The sequence below is a fragment of the Myiozetetes cayanensis genome, unplaced genomic scaffold (genome assembly GCF_022539395.1).
Source record: "Myiozetetes cayanensis isolate MyiCay16 unplaced genomic scaffold, myiCay2020 scf12, whole genome shotgun sequence".
In the NCBI taxonomy this organism is placed as follows: Eukaryota; Metazoa; Chordata; class Aves; order Passeriformes; family Tyrannidae; genus Myiozetetes; species Myiozetetes cayanensis.
This window is the reverse complement of record NW_026086826.1, coordinates 3,107,936-3,124,080: the sequence shown is the minus strand read 5'-3', so window position 1 is coordinate 3,124,080 and position 16,145 is coordinate 3,107,936. Positions and strand designations below refer to the sequence as shown.

At 42.3% G+C, this 16,145-nt stretch overlaps 1 protein-coding gene across 15 annotated transcripts in view; it reads right to left on the bottom strand.

Annotated features, from left to right (window-relative positions):
- PTPRF (protein tyrosine phosphatase receptor type F) overlaps positions 1 to 16,145 on the bottom strand; it is a 370,907-nt gene that overhangs the window by 263,095 nt on the left and 91,667 nt on the right. Inside the window, exon 1 of one of the 15 annotated variants that reach the window (XM_050306449.1) lies at positions 11,714 to 12,098. The exons of the other annotated variants lie outside the window; for them this stretch is intronic. The gene's annotated coding sequence lies outside the window, so the exon portion shown is untranslated. Of the gene's footprint in view, positions 1 to 11,713; positions 12,099 to 16,145 lie in introns of those variants that run through there. 15 annotated transcript variants of the gene reach the window in all.

The window sequence follows — 16,145 nt, the reverse complement described above, 5'->3', positions numbered from 1 at the left end:
GAAACTGATGCCCCTACCAGCTCTTGGCTGATGGGATTGTATAGTCATATAATACCTAAGAGTCTTCCCCTGCATCTAAGGAAAGGGAAAACAAAGGAAGACCTGCAGACACTAATTCCTAATCTCTTTTTCAGGGAGATGGAGCAACAGTGTGAAAAAGATGGGTAATGGTGGTGACACCTTTGCTCCTCAGGCTTCTCCTAAGTAAGACATCATGCCTTTGTGCCAGGCACTGCCTCAACTGTCCAACCCTAAACAAGAACAAAATTTGAAAAGGGAAAAAAAAAAAAAAAGGGTGTTTTTTTTGTTACTCTTTCATTAAGAGGTTCTTTAATACTGAACACGCTGCTCCACTTCTGCATTCTGGAGCTCTGCCACCTGTAAACAAGAGTCAGGACTTTGCAAGGCAAGTTCAGATCTCTGGATGGGAGGTAGAAAGCAAAGTAATATTACAGAGTACAGCACGATTTCTCTCATATAAACAACTTAAAAGTCACCATTTAATGATAAATCTCACCATCATCAGCATCAAGCGCAGCATGACTGTGCCAAGGGAGTGTGGGGAGTTGATGCAGATAAGGTGTCTTTTCTTTCTTGAAATTTTTAATAAAAATGTAGCAATGAGACTAATTTATTTCTGCTAGGAAATCTGCAGAAATAAAATTATTGCTGTTACTATACCCAGTTCCTTTTCAAATGCATGAGTCTAGTCATTTGAGATTCAGCATAGATCTCCCCTTGAAGTTAAAGAAGCATGTCCCTACCTCCTCTTCCAGAGAGGGCACAATCTGCCAGCTGCCATTTAATATGGACAAACATGATTTCAGCATTATTCATCACTCCAATATCGATAATGGAAAGTATTCTTCAAACTAAAAAGTTTTAGAAGTCTAACTACGTCTCATTATTTTCCAGTCCTCTAGAAGAAATTAAGTTGATGTCCTCCAAGAGATTTAATGGACAACAACAGACTCTTCACTGCCCACCTCCAAATGCAAAGGCACTGTTCCTGTACTGACCAGAAAAATGGAAATCTGGCTACCAGTAAGTGCACTTTGTGGAAAAAGTAACTCCAAGATCTCTTTAAGTTGAAAATTTTATCAATCACAAGCCTTCACTGCAGAACCAGCATATCCACCTGTTTTGAGGTTACTCCCTTTAATACTTCAAATATTTTGAACAAAAAACGTAGAGTTCATCCACAAAAGCTTTAAGTAATAATATCACTGGTAAGTCACTGAGAACACAACTGAAAGCCAACTGCCCAATATCTACAAAGGGGGGGAAAAAAAGGAATTTTTTTTAAGACCTGACTTTATAGTCCCAAAGCTCTTCAGTAAAATAAGTCAGTACCAGTATTGATACCTTTGAGAGTGTAACTGTGTGCTTTCACATAGTTTAATTTTTACTTCAATACTTTCAAAACCTGTAACAGGTTCTTTCAAAAGAAGCAGAGGACTCTTGCACATTAACAGGGATAACTGCTACCCAGGGCACATACTCTGAAGTTATCACAACAGTCTCCAGGGTAACAATATATATTCATCTCTTGTAATCGAGGCAGTCATTTGCTAAGCACATCTTTCAGCAACACTGATGGGTTAAAGCAGTCACAGTGCCCAAGTCCAGTCGCCTCCCCAGCTGCCTCAATGGTTTTGTGCAGTGGATTGGATCAGGAAACCAGTCCAAGTTAAAAATAAGAGGGGGGGAAAAGAACACAATTCTTTTTAACTTGAAGCAGACTCCTGATTTATTGCCCTGCTCCTAGTGACAAAACAGGTTTGGAGCGAGCAGGAGGAGATGGGCAGAGACTGGTGAAGCCCAGATCGTCTCTGCAAGAAAGGATCTATCTACACACAGCAGCTCAGTTACTGTACACTGTAAAACCTCTAAGAAGAAAGAATATTTCAAGGCAGTATTTTGATTGATTTTCTTTTGCAAAACAATCTCCCACCCAGGGTCTACGGTTACATTTCAATAACATTAGGAGAAAAAAAAATATAAATCTTAAATCCTATGTCCCTCTGCAGAAAACAACCTTTAAGGAAAGCATCAGCACTCTTCCCGGCCAAAACAGTGCTCCTCCCTCATCATCAACATTTCCAGGAGGTTAAAGCCTTTGCCAGCCTTTCAGAGGGAGAATCTTCTGGTAAGTGCTGTGTTTCAGCAAACCACTTTCTATTCCTCTTTGGGATCAGAGTCACTACCACGTTAGTTTCCTTCACCTTTTATGAGAGACTGACTGAATAACGAGACTGCAAATTTCAGAATTTACAGCTCACCTGGACCAAGTTCCTTCAAGCAGCACAGCATCACTTGATATAATCTACTAATGAGGCAAGGCCCTCTTTGAAAAGATACCTTCAAAAATTTGTCTCCTTTCTCAGCCAGACCAGAGGCTGTGTCTCTGCCTTGTCCTCCGACCCAGGAATCAGTGTGGAGGCAAGACAGGACCTGTAATTCCCTAACAACTGGGGACAACCATGGAGAACAGCCCATGGAGAGTGGACTATATTCTTGAAACTTCTTTAAACATTTCCCCATTTATTCTGGGAAACGGTTCAGAGCAAACTGTTCATCAGCAAACTCTGACAAGAATAATATGAGGGGGCACGTACTTCGCACCCAATCCTTAGATGATGCTTCCTGGAGAACAAGTGTTCGAAGGAATAAGGCTGCAATCCACCAAAATACTCATTTTTATAAAGCTTTAATAGAATGTTACAAGTCACCATAATTAGGTCTCCCATCTCACTTCTCAGAGCTTACAAATTACTGGTCAACATGCAAAAAATAGATTATTTTTTTTGAACTAAGTAACTCTGAGAATATTTTGTTTCTCTCTTCCTTTACCAAGTGATTAAATAGAAGGATCAGAGGCTCATATTTCAGCAGCAGATGCTTCGTTTTAAAGCCTTAGCCCTTCCTGGCCCAAAACTTTGACATTTCACCAAGATTGGCTTATTGATCAAAACAAGAACACGTATCCCAGGTAACTTTTGTTTTGAAACAACAAGACTGTAATCTGACTTGCAACATACTGGTTATTCCCATATCACCAATGAGTACAGCCTTTCATTATCAGCTTCTGAAATCCTCTTTGTACAATCTGGTTCTCCGGCATCATGTGATCCGCACTCACAGCGGCACCAAAGCGTCTCCTCTTGAAATGCTATTCCCAGTTCAAAACTGTCGCAATGTATTTAAAAACTATACACAGAAAAGAAAACAAGCTGCACTGTACAGCCTTCCTGCACCATGCAATTGACTCAGTAATTTCCATAAACCCCAGTGAGAAGTTACCAGTTTGTCAATCTACGCTCTTCCACGCACCAGATTTTTGGGAAAACGCTTTGAAAAGGCTGATTTACTAATTCTGCCCTAGGTACCACTTCAGTAGCAGATGCCATCCACCCCAAGAGAATCATCTCATTTAGAAGAGCAACACGCAGCTACAAAGCCGGTCTAAATTTGGATCCACCACCAAGGAAGGAACGTTTATGAGGACATGGGAACGGTTCGTGTTACCAGTGCAGATGCGACCCAAATTCTACACCAACATGAGGTGCTACTAGGTATAAAATAAAATCTTGAATTATGGATATACACAGGGCCCACTATATCTTCACACGACTGCTAGAAACTCCATTAAGGTCATAAATACAGTGATGTCTGACAAGAAGCTCAACAGAAGGGTAGATGTTCTCCCACTAGGAGAAAACGCTCTTAACAACTACCTGTGGGATTATGAAAATAGGCTACTTAAGTATCTGCTGCTATTAGTGATATTGTACTGCCTGCCACATCTGCAAGGGTTCTCATTCTGAATGCACGCTTGGAATGCTTTGTCTTTTATCAGGGGAATAGAAACGCTAATCTTTGGGGAGGACAAACAAAGCAATCCACCCAGCACAGACAATGGCCACACTCACTACCCCGAGAGGAGCATTAGTGAACTTGTGGTGTCAGCACGTTTATGGGACAGACAGTCATTAAATCATTCCACTTGTCACTTATGAGTGCGAGTGGCACGGACAGGGGTGCCTGAACACAAAGACACCTCCAACCCAAGGACCTCACCAACCACACAGAGCAAAGCGAGAGAGATTAAGTGCCGTGGGAAGCAGTGAAGGAATCCTGCAAACATCACCGCTGAAAGTGTTCAAAGAAAGAAAATTCCGCCTATCAGATGTGATTCTTTTCCCTGAAACTGCACGTTCTTCTTGTATTTGCACACTAATTTGGTTATCTTCTTGCTTTCCCTGCTATATTCAACCTGTTTATGGAATTTACCATTTTTCTCACTCTTTCACCCCTGCCCTGTCACTGTCATAAAGCTCCCTCTTCATTCCAAAAATTTATACAACCTTGTTGGGATCACACAGAAACTCTGAGGACCATCAATAAGATAAAGGAGCACAAGACGCATCCACTAAACCCAAAATTACACACTGCATCTTAGGTTTCTGGAAAATAAAGGTTTGAGTGATTAACACGTAACTATTTCTAAAATTAAATAATTGCAGAGAAACAGGGCTGCTTAGAGAAACTGAGAACTCCATGCTACCAAAAATTAGAGGTAATTACAATGTGTGTGTAAAGGGCACAGCATTCCGAGTATTAAATCACCTTTAATTATGTTTTCTGGATTTGTAACACTGACATTTCAATTCCTAACGCTACAGTGATACACCACGTTAAATCAAACACGCCAACAACTCTATTCTGAATCACCTTGAAGGCTTGCAAAACAGAGCTGTGTTTGAACACATTTATCTTTCTCCTTACACCCTTTCAGCTATTGAGCGAGACCACAATGTATACTTCCAGAGTCATAACTGGTCACCAAAGCAACAGCCTGGATGCCAAAAAGCAGGATTTCAACTCGACTGCACAGGGTGGTGGGGAGAGAAAGGTGATCACAATACCTCCATTGTGGCCTCGATCCTGCGACTCAGACCCTCAGCGAACTACGAGCAGTTCACGCGCTGAATCCAAAATGAATAACTGGGGAAGCCACTGAAAACAAGACTTTTGTTTTCTTTTAACTTCTGTTCCTCGTACTAATGGCCTTTAAAGGGTCTGGGCATTAATCTTAGGCAGTAAAAAGGGAGAAGGAGAATGATCCCCGGCTAGATTTTCTTGTCTCCAAATGAATCCCAAAAAAAAAGACAATTAAAAAGAAAGCATTTCCTCTTTAATAAATTTTCCTGAAGCTGTCAATTTTCTATTTGTTACCAACCCTTAGAAAAGGAGGTTTCAGCTATGGTTAGCGGACAGCACTGACAGTAGATCTTGACTTCCTTGATCACAAGGAAAAACCAGACATTTACACACCATAGACCTTTCTCATGTTGTCAGCAAACCGTGGCTGTATTCATGTTGAAAAAATACCCACTTCTCAGAACTTTATTGCTTAACCTCTTATAAAGAGCTTAGATTTCTTTCCAGCTGATATTCTGCTGTAAGAGGACAGAGAAGAGGTGTTTGTTTTCAGGTCTTTTCCCCCTGCTTACTGAAGCCCTTTTCCTCTAAGGCAGCTGTTTATCAGGTTTCACAATCCAGCTAAAAGAGGCTAAATTAAGAAATTTTGTTTGCTTGCCTCCTCTGTTTAAAAGGTGTTACATTACTCCCTTTGCAGTTTGTGGTTCAAGCACTGCAGCTGTTAAATAAATATATGTTTATGCACATCCACACTTTACTAGAAATATTTATGTTAATTCCATTGTGACGCAGAGTTCCTGTCCCAACTAGACCGTGGGTCACTAGGTTCAGCTGCTGCAGAGCTGGCAAGCCCAGGGCTGAGGATGGGGAATGCTTCACCATCACATGCTGTAACCTTTCGGAGCAATAGAGTAAGAAAGATGGACTGTCACAAAGTGACCAGCATTAACTCTGACCACGCCAGAAACTTCAGGCATTAAGGAACAACAGAAAGAATTAAAAGTCAGTCTTGAAGGATTTCAGAAGTGAACTGCCCCCAGTTTTGCCTTTCTGAGGTTTTTACAGCTGGATACATGTTGAAAGCACATGGCCTTACCAGCAGAGCAAGACAAAGCAAAGCCTATTAAATATCTCCTAACAAGTCTGCAAGAGTCCTGGCATGCACTGCAGGCAAAAAGGCAGGCCAGGCCACGATTTCTCAGTTTTCACTTTGCAACGACCTGAAAAAGATGAGAGTTTTACCTACATAGATAAGACAACAGGCCATTACCTCACTCATATGAGTAACACTTAATAAAAGGGTTGATTTGACCTAGTCATAGCTGCATTGGAGAAAGGCATCTCCACATCAGTAATAACAAAACAGTTAACACCAGCACTCGCTGAAACACTTCATCTGGGTCTGCCACCCCTGAATGTCTGCAAACACAATGGTTTTATTGTTTTTAAATACACACAGGCACGCATGTCTTAATTATACTTTAAACCAAGAACAAAGGTCACATATATGCTCTTAGCACAAGGCAGACATCCAGTCACTGTATGTTCTGTAAACAACTCCCATCGCTTCGATTGTTACCAGTAGACCTTTAGACTTCTGCATCTCTTGGCCCCTTTCACATTGGGAAAACATCATTAAACCAGATTAAAACTGCTATTCCAGTCAGACTGCTTATCTAATGCTTGAAGAAAATGGGTACCTGCAATGCTCTCCTTCAAAACAAATGATAAAATCGACTGTTAGTTCAGATTCTTCATCTTAGGAAAAAAATATTCTCTCTAATGAGACTACTAAATCTACACTCTCTTCTATTAAAACTATGTATCTGCATAATCACAAAAGCATCTTAAGGAAACATTTTTAGGATGGATAAACACAGCACTCATACATGTTCATATATGCTGAATCATATTCAATAGCTTTAATAAGAAAAAAGTGTACATGTAGTACAGTTTTACAATTAACATCTGCTTTATCTCTTTTTTTGTGAGGTGACATTTAAGCTATATGCACGTTTCAGAGCCCTTTATCTCACAATGCCATTTTCCCCCAGAGCATTCACGTCTCACTTCTATAAAATATCAGCACACAAGGGCTTGAAACCAGCTTTACCTGCAACAGAGACAACTCCCAGACTATCAATTTATAAAAGCACTGGAAAAGCAGTAAGAACAATATTGACAGATGGGCTCTCCCGCACTTTCCCTGAAAAAGCCTCAGTTCTGGAACCACCTTTCCCACAAATTAAGTCTTTGGGGAGTTGATGGATAACAACACATTTCAGTCTTCCAGACTTCAACAAAGTGGGCACGGGGTATTTCATGTTTTAGGGTGGGTTTTGTTTCCCACAGCCCCCTTCCCCTATAGCAAATTCAACTTTGAACCATATTTTCAGGAAAAGAGAAACCTAGCCATCAGCACAATTCATTTTTTTTTTCTCTGGAACTTCAGTAACATTTGGAGGTTTTATTCAATGTATTAGATGTCCAGAGCTGCTTCCAGAGCTCTGAAGCTACAACCCAGGGGCAACAGTCATCCAAAACCAGCACTTGGGGTGTTTGGTCACCGAAGCTTTGGCAAGTCTGGGGACCACAGCATCGCCAAACCTACATTTTTTTGGCTTGAAATTACTTTCATTTAATTTGTACTCCCTCTGTATATCTGAAGGAACAGATGATACCTTCGGGTCTTCTTGCAAAAAAAGCCCTACTGCAGGCAGTACAAACTTAAGGACAGAAGGGCAACAATAAAATACCAACTCACTTCAACCTGTCCTACTTACAGTTCCCAGGAGGAAGCCAGGGATATACTCGGGGAACAGAGCCATCCACTCCCACCTTATCTATGGACTGTGGTTTTAACCTTGAGCCTATATTTAAATTGAGGGCTTGTATTAAACAGCAGTGGGCACTCCCGACCTCAGGACATCAGTGTCCTCGGCAGCAGAAGGCACAGCACGTCTGCTGTCATTACCAGGTGTGCCTTAATTACCGCTATTACCAGCAGCCAGGGAAGGGCTGCAAGGCAGCTACTCTTCAAAGAGAAAAAGGCAGCACAGATCATTTCAGCAACTGTAAATACTTTGCCATCTGCAGAGTCACTGGAATTAAACAACAGTTTTGAAAATGCTCATTTATCCCTCCCTGTCCACCCCACGCACACAGGCACCGATGCTGACCACATCACCATGGCACCCTCAGCTTCTCCATGCCTGTGGTCTGATCCACGGGCCACACAAAGTAAATACAAAGAAATGTAAGCAGTGGCACACTCAGGGGTGGAGCACACGGCCCATCTTATACATAAAAACAAACAATACTTCAACCAGGTGTTATTTTTATCCGAATGTAAACAGAAGCACACAAAGTGCATCTCCTGCCTTGCTCTTGCAGTTAAGACTACAAGAAGAGAATTATTCAGTGTGGCAAAGGAAAATGAATCTCTTAAGAGCCAAGCTGAAGATCCAAGTCCCACACACAGAAGGTGAGCTGAAGCTCACCGGAGTGTGAGGCACCCAGCCGTGCCAAGGGCTCCCGTGGATACAACGATTTCCTGATCAATTAGGTCGCTGGATAATGGATACAGCTGCCAGCAGCTGCTCCGATGCCAGGAAGCGGCAGAGGGCTTGGAATCAACACTGGATTTCTAGGCAGTGCTAAGGACTGCACTGAAAATGCATATGGCCTTCAAGAAAAAAATGTATATGCATTCCTGAAAAAGTCTAAAGTATGGTACCAGGACCAAGAAAATCAGTGGGAAGAGGTCAGGGCAGTTCAGCATTCTGGAAAAATCCCACCTGGGTCTCAGTCCCGGTAGAGGACCAACAGGCAGCAATGACAGGTGCTGTCAGCCAGTCCAGGAGGTACAGGAAGACCCTACTCTATTCCATGCTTGGGGAGAGCAGGAACTTTCAGCCAGCAGGGGCTGGGGATGAAGGTACCATGGCCAAGGCAGCTCCAGGGACATCCAGAGGGGCGAGAGCTCCTGGACCATCAAAGGGGAGCTTCACTCTTGCTGCCAAAATGAGCACATGTTTGAAAACCAAGATGCACAGACTTCCCTGTTCCTGAATAGGGATCATGGGTTTCTCACTTCACTGGACTCATGCATGACTTGCTCTGATCTGATTCAGCTTTTGAAAGGACAGTGACAACTCCCGACTTCCAAACAAGTTCAGTTTAACAGATCTTCTGTGCTTCAAAGTTGGTGGTTAAGCTACAAAGAATTACTCATTCCCTACAGTCACAGGCCATTGCCATTCCTGTAACAGCAGGATACCCATCTAACACATACAGACACCAGTGTGCACTGATTTAATCCCAGGTCCCTCTGCCCCTGGATAAAGGGCCAACTTTAACCCTCTGCTGCTGCTGGAGGGACATGAAAGGCTCTGGAGGAGTAATGGAGAGAACTTGTTTATCCACCCAAAAGCACCCATAATTACGAAGTGATGGATGTCGCCAGTAAAAGTGAGTGATGTTCTTCAGGAGCTCTCTCATCTGTAACTGCACTGGTTTCAGATAAAATAACCCTTTCTGTCAGGCAGTGTCAGGAATGTCTGCAGCCAATCAGTCACTCTGCTATCCAGAAAACAATATGACGTTTTTGTCACATCTGTGGCGTACGTTGTATCAGCCCTTCTTCACTGTGTGTCTCACCAGGCAGGGTCTCCACCCCAGCAAAGCCAGTAACTGATGCTCCTGAGATAAACAGGTAAATCGAGATTTCCAAAAGCCTCAACCCCACCGCAGGCGTAACAGAACTCCTTCTGAACAGAACACCTTTCACAACAGCATAAAAGCGTATTTGCCATCTGGAGTTAATGACTCCCAAGTAAAACTCAGGAGAAAGCCCCGCTCGCCACTCCTGCGTGCCGGACTGCAAAGCGGAACCAGCACAAGGAACAGCTTGGTAAGAAAGTCAACAAGATAAGCGGGATCATTTCCAACTCGGACACCATAAAATTTCACACTGTAACAGCTTCATTTACAAGACTTTGACAAACATTAAACAGGGAGAACAAATACCTAACACAATTAACCGAGATTACACGTATGGCCTAAAGTCTCTGTGCCACCGTGCCAAGACAGACTGTCCCGACAGGGAGGATGGGGCAGCTGGGTAACTGTGTGACCCTACAGACTGTCACAGCTACCACGGGAAATAACCCTTTAATTGCTGTGCCTCTGAACAAGGTGGCCCTGTCAGCTTTATGGCACCGCCTCAAAATCAAAACAAAACACAGAAACCCCATCAGCACGATTAAGGAAATAGGACAGATGAGCAAGACAGACCAATACCCTTTGGGAACGTTTCCTGTGGTCACCTTTCAAGCAGCCTGGCTGTGCTTTTAACTGATTAAATCAGACCTCGACAGAAACCTCAGTGTCAATTTCTCAATATTCTAATAATTGCATTGAATTCTTTCTAAGGTTCATGCAACAGACCACAACAAAACTCTGACAACAACACAGTCCCCCTCTAAGAAGTCCCCTTACAAAACTTGATGCAGCTTGAGAGTTAACATTTCATTACCTAAGAGCTGTTCTTGATCTTTAAACACAGCCAATGTATATTAATATTTAACCACTGCATGTTAGAGATTACATATCACTATTACAAGCTCATAGCTATTACTCCTGCAAAACACTAAGAAAAAATAGATGCTGATGTCACTGATCACATGCTTTCTATTTATTGTGATGGGAAATAATCAGCTTCTCTGATTAGGTACATGTTTATTATATTACAAGGCAACAATCTCCTTCAAGCACCCAATCCAATCCATGTGCTTGACGCAAAGGTTTCTTAAAGGCTCTGAATTTAAACACCTGTGTCCTAGAAAACATGCTGGTGCCTCCAACAAAGAAAATGCTAAAGCACTGAAGAAATTTAAACATTTGATTACACTGTTTCCTCTTGAAGCCTGATTGAGAAAACAAATGCTTTTATGTTATTAAGAGACACTACTCGAAGGGAAGCAATCCCAGTAATTCCAGGTCCTTCTGAACCATTAATTAACATTACCTGGAGGAGCACTGCCACTCGCACCTGGGACCCCTATAATTCAAAAATTTCATCCTCTACAGATAAGGAGGATGGAAATAGCTTATTAAAACTCTGAATAAAGCGTGTGGGAAGGGACCTCAGGGCTTACTCTGAAGTCAGACCACACTGTTCAGAGCCTTGCCAAGTTGACTTTTGAGTACTTCCTAAAATGGAAGCACCACAGGCTCTCTGGGCTCTTGTTCAGTGCTCTTCCACACTGAAGTTGAGCTTTCAGAACTTTCCTTACTGCGTCCTGGGCACTTTCTCATCCCTGCAGAGTAGCTGGACACTGCCACCACCTCATCCACCTGCCAGGGACGGGTGGCTGTGCTCAGGACCTCCCTCCCCCAGGCCTGGAAAGTCCTGCTCCCCTTGGCCCCATTCACACACCTCCTGCTCCAGTCCCAAGCCTGATTCACCCCAGGTTTTGGCACCTTCTTTGACTTGCCCATGCCTTTCTCATGCTTGTGATCACCAGTGGGATCAAAGTTACAGTTTTTCCATAAACTAGGAGAACCTCCTCTCCATCCCCCAGCTGAGACAGCAACTGACCACTCATCTCCTCATCCACAGGCTGTCAGATCCAGCTCCAACAACACCCACAGCCACATCCAGGGATGCCCTCAATCCAACCCAACACTCCCTGATGTCCAATCCTTGCAGCTGGACACAGGGCCACGTCTGGGGCCTCAGCAGCACTGACAGCAACAGAACCATTACCTTTAATTACTGTCCTCTGCAAACGCTCCAGATGGAGCTTGTCCTCTCTGCAGCCGTCAGCTGGTGCACAGGTGGTGACCCAGAGCCTGTCCCCAAGTGCTCCTCCACGGCTGTGCAGCCCCGCCACGTCCTCTCCGCTTTGTATTTCCTCATTTCAGCTCAGTAAGTTACACATTGCAGATTTCCACGCGCCTTTTCAGTCTCCCGCAGCCATTTAATTCTGAACTCTGCTTCCCAGTGCTTGAGCCCCTCTTAGTTTTGGGCTTACTTGCAGATTTAGTTAGTATTCCCTTGTCCACAGCAGTAAAGAGAACAGCAAATAAAGCTCAGCCCAAGACAAACATGGGTGTATTCACTCGATTCCTCATGCCATCTCCCTTCTTCCCGATTTTCAAAGTAAGTTACACTTTTTTAAGTTACTCTTCAAACACAGTCCTTAAACAGTTATTTACCATTTAATTAAATACATATATTTCCCTATTCCACAGAAATGCCACATGAGGTTATGCCAAAAGTTACTGAAGTCAAGGCACATCATCAGAGGTACTGCTGCCTCCCTTCGTCCTTATCATCTTCTAATCCTCCACATTCCTAGAAACTGATTAAAAACTTTGTTCCAATTCCCTAAGCATTGCAGTTAGACTAACCAAACCATAACTCCCTGGATTCTCCCTTTTTCATATGGAGGTAATGCCTTTGCCCTTTTCAGTCCTCCAGGACCTCTCTTGCCCTTCCTAATTTCTAAAAGATAATTGTAAATGGTTCAAAGGTTGCTTGGCTAGCGCTGATGTACCCTAGGGCAAATTTCATCAGGCTCTGCCTATTTGAATACACCTATCTTATCTCCTTTTTCTGATCTATCCTTTTTTCTACTCTGCACTTTACTCCTATCACCTTGTTTAAAATAATTTTAATTAACGTGAAGACACGCTCAAGCAATACAATAGCTACATGATATCCATTTAGTATTTTACCTTTCAGCTATAATGTTAGCAAAAAAAAAACCAAAAAACCAAACAACTCCAGACTATTCATGTACCATGACTCTGGCTTTTTGGAGATGCAGAAGAACATTTAGAAAGATTGGTCTAAGCCAGGTTGAAAACTGCTTATGGCTTAGACCAATCCTCAGCTGAAATGTCTGAAGGGAAAACACTTCTAAGAAACACAATAAACTCTTTGTCTGTGAAGGAAGATTTAAAGAGAAATTTTAACTGCATTTTAGAAGGGACTCTTTCGTTGACTAAAATGGCCTGGTTTGGTTTTAAAAATTAAAGGAAAAAAAGTGCCAACACTTCCCCAGCAGAGAAAACATTTGATAATCAAATCCACAATTTCCTGCAGATTGCCTGGTATGTAGCACTGATCATTGCCAGGGGTAGGGTACCAAATTAGACTGACCACCAGTCCAAACCAGCACAGCAAGTTCCACTCCTCCGTGAACACTGACAAGTATCTCGAAGCACATTACGATTTTAAGGCATCCACCTGTTCTAGCTATAATTTACCTTTCATCAACTGGAAATTACCATCCTCATAGCTGAGACATGGCAAGATACTACAGGAGCATTGCTAGTCTGCTTCTATGCAAAGCAAAACAGACAGCCTTAGATCATCCTCTGTGATTTCTATTTTGTTTTTCAGCAAAACGAACCAGGCACGGTTGTGTGCCGTTACCGCATCTCAGCTGAAGCACAGTAACTTCTTAAACTGCTTCATTTCCATCCTCAAAGACACATCAAGTTCTGTACTGTGATCCCCTAGGCAGAAGATGCAACGTTAATGGAGATTCTGGCTGTCATTCTCAAAAGCAGTTAGTGATTTGAATGCCTCAATTGCTAGTGTACCCAACCTGAAACACTAAAAAAGGTCCAATTTTGAGGAAATGATGAACACTCAAAAACTGCTGGGTGGTGGTTCCCATCCCCCTCACTGCATAAATCCAGAATCCATTTTACCTGATGTTTCCACCCAGAAAATTTTTTGCAAGACTAAAACCCTAGTACTAGTCAAAGGAACAGGGGGAAAGTTTTCTTTTGTTAGCTGTGATGAAAATGCAACAAACCCATGCATTCTTCCAGTTTCATAAAATACAGCAGACTACTCTTGAATATGGACCTGTGAGTATTTTCCTCCTGAGTGCTACACTCAAAACTCTCCCTCACAAAATACTAGTATCAGCTTTTAGTGAAACCTACTTTACTGGACATAATATAAAGCCTGATTTCCAACACTGTCAGGTCAAAAAACCCACTCAATATTTCCAATCCATGTATTACTGGTACTTGTCTTTACTACAAATGCCATTAATTATCACAGTAATCCCTGTCTTGCTGCCTGCCCAGCCTGAAAAACAGATCATAATTAGGAGAATCCTCGGATCTCATCCTTGAGTTAATGATGAATAAAACCGAGGTATGAACAGGGAGAACAGTCAGAACAGTGAAATACTGGTAGTCTCTGCTTGCTGTTCCTTACTCCACTAGTGGAACAATTCAAGGCTGTATTTTAGTCAGAGGAGTTTGGTGTCACGCAATTGTTCAGTCACAGCTCAGCAAGCCTCGTTATTTCAGGCCTCTTTAGGAACGCCGAGCTCTGCCCGCGAGCGCGACGGGCTGCGCATCCGCTCGGTGTGGCCCCCCTGCCCCAGGGGCTGCACAGCTGGAGCCTGTGCCTGGCACAGCCCCGGGAGCTGGAACAGCTCCAGGAACCCCAGCACAGTCACAGCGTGACTTTGTGGTTTTTAACCCGTCACCCCGCCGGGCTCTGCTTCAAAACCCCAAGCCCAAACCAATACTGGGCTGGTTTCAGCCAAGCCTGTGCTGATAGTAGATAGAACGAAACCAAGTTAATTAGAGTTAAATGCAGCCTCAAAGGAGATCTCAGCACCAAAACTCCTTATGCACATTAACTTATACAGCATGTATTTTTAATGAGTTCAGCACTTGTCTGGAGTTTAGGAAACACACACATGGGGTGGCAGCTTTTCAAAGCCGTTGCGCCAGAGCATGAGCAAGTGCTGACTCCGTGGGATGACAAGGTTATGCTGCCAGTTATGGTGATTCTACCTTTATTGCATAACCCTCAGATAACTAAATTAATTAAACAGGTAAAGTGACAGCACAAAAGCCACCTACCAATATACTGATCATGCAACAGAAAAGGAAATGAAAAAGACCAGAGGGCTAAAAGCTCACGTTCAATTTTGCAAATATGGTTAAATCTTGTAATGTCTCCAGCATCTGCTGATCCTCTTTTTCATAAATAAACTTTTGAAAAATATATATCCCTGTAGACAGCTAAAGCAAACACCTTCAAAGCAGAAGGGAGTTTTACAAGAGCGAATTTGGAGCTTTAAACCCCACCCTTCCCTCTCCACACGCATTCTCCAACACACACCATGTGAAGCCGGGTTAAATGGACAGCAGTCATGCCCTTTGGGCTCCAATATATTAAAGTAATCCACTTATTTGTGAGATAAAAGGACCTGCAAACACTCTTAAGTCAAAAAAATATATATAGCCACATATAAATAAGGCTGAGCTACGTCAACAAATTCTGTCAATGCCCTTTTGAGCCCGTCATTTAAGTACAGCCAGAAAATATTGTTCACTGGATTACAGTGCAAAATAATGGGTGACTCGCCATTTTGCTTGAGGTATTAGTATATTCCAGCCAATGTGGCATTAACACACAACCAAATCATTCTGAAACACACAAGTTTTGTGCCAACATTTTGCAGAAATACATAACCTCTATTACAGAAAACACCCCTTCAGGTAGAACATGGTATCACAACACATTTTCCACAAGGTAAATAAATTAAAGAGTAAAAATGTTTGAAGTATTTAAGAGGACAGTGTGACACACTGATAATTGTTTTCTACTCCAAAGTCAGAATGAAAAAAAAACCTAATGATGTAGAAGTCTCAGTTTTAACTGTGATTCCAGTGGTAACGCTCCTTGTATAAAAATCCTCCAAACCATAATCATGTAGACATACAGTACTTCCCCATCAACAGTTAGTTCAAATTAAAAACCCTAACTTTGTTTTTCTTTTAATCTGTTCAAGCAGTATTCCCTTTAATAAATTTATTACCTCATGACTGTAACATTTAAATGGATACTTCAGGTATTTTTTTATATCCCTCAAAAAGCAACTATACAACAATTTTAATTTAAACAAATGACAAAAGATTGCTTCAGGATGCTCTGCTGTCTCAAAACTCTTGAAAACTTAATCTGTATTCTGCTAATCTAGGTTACAATTTATCTTCAGGGGTTCTCCTGTAACATCATTCCTTGATGCTTTAGATTTAGCCTGACATGATTGAAAAGGCTTCCTTTCCTTTCTTGTCCCATTCATCTGAAGAGCAGAAGTACACTTTGTTCCCAAGCTCCCCTGTCCCCTCCCCCCAAATCAGATAAGACT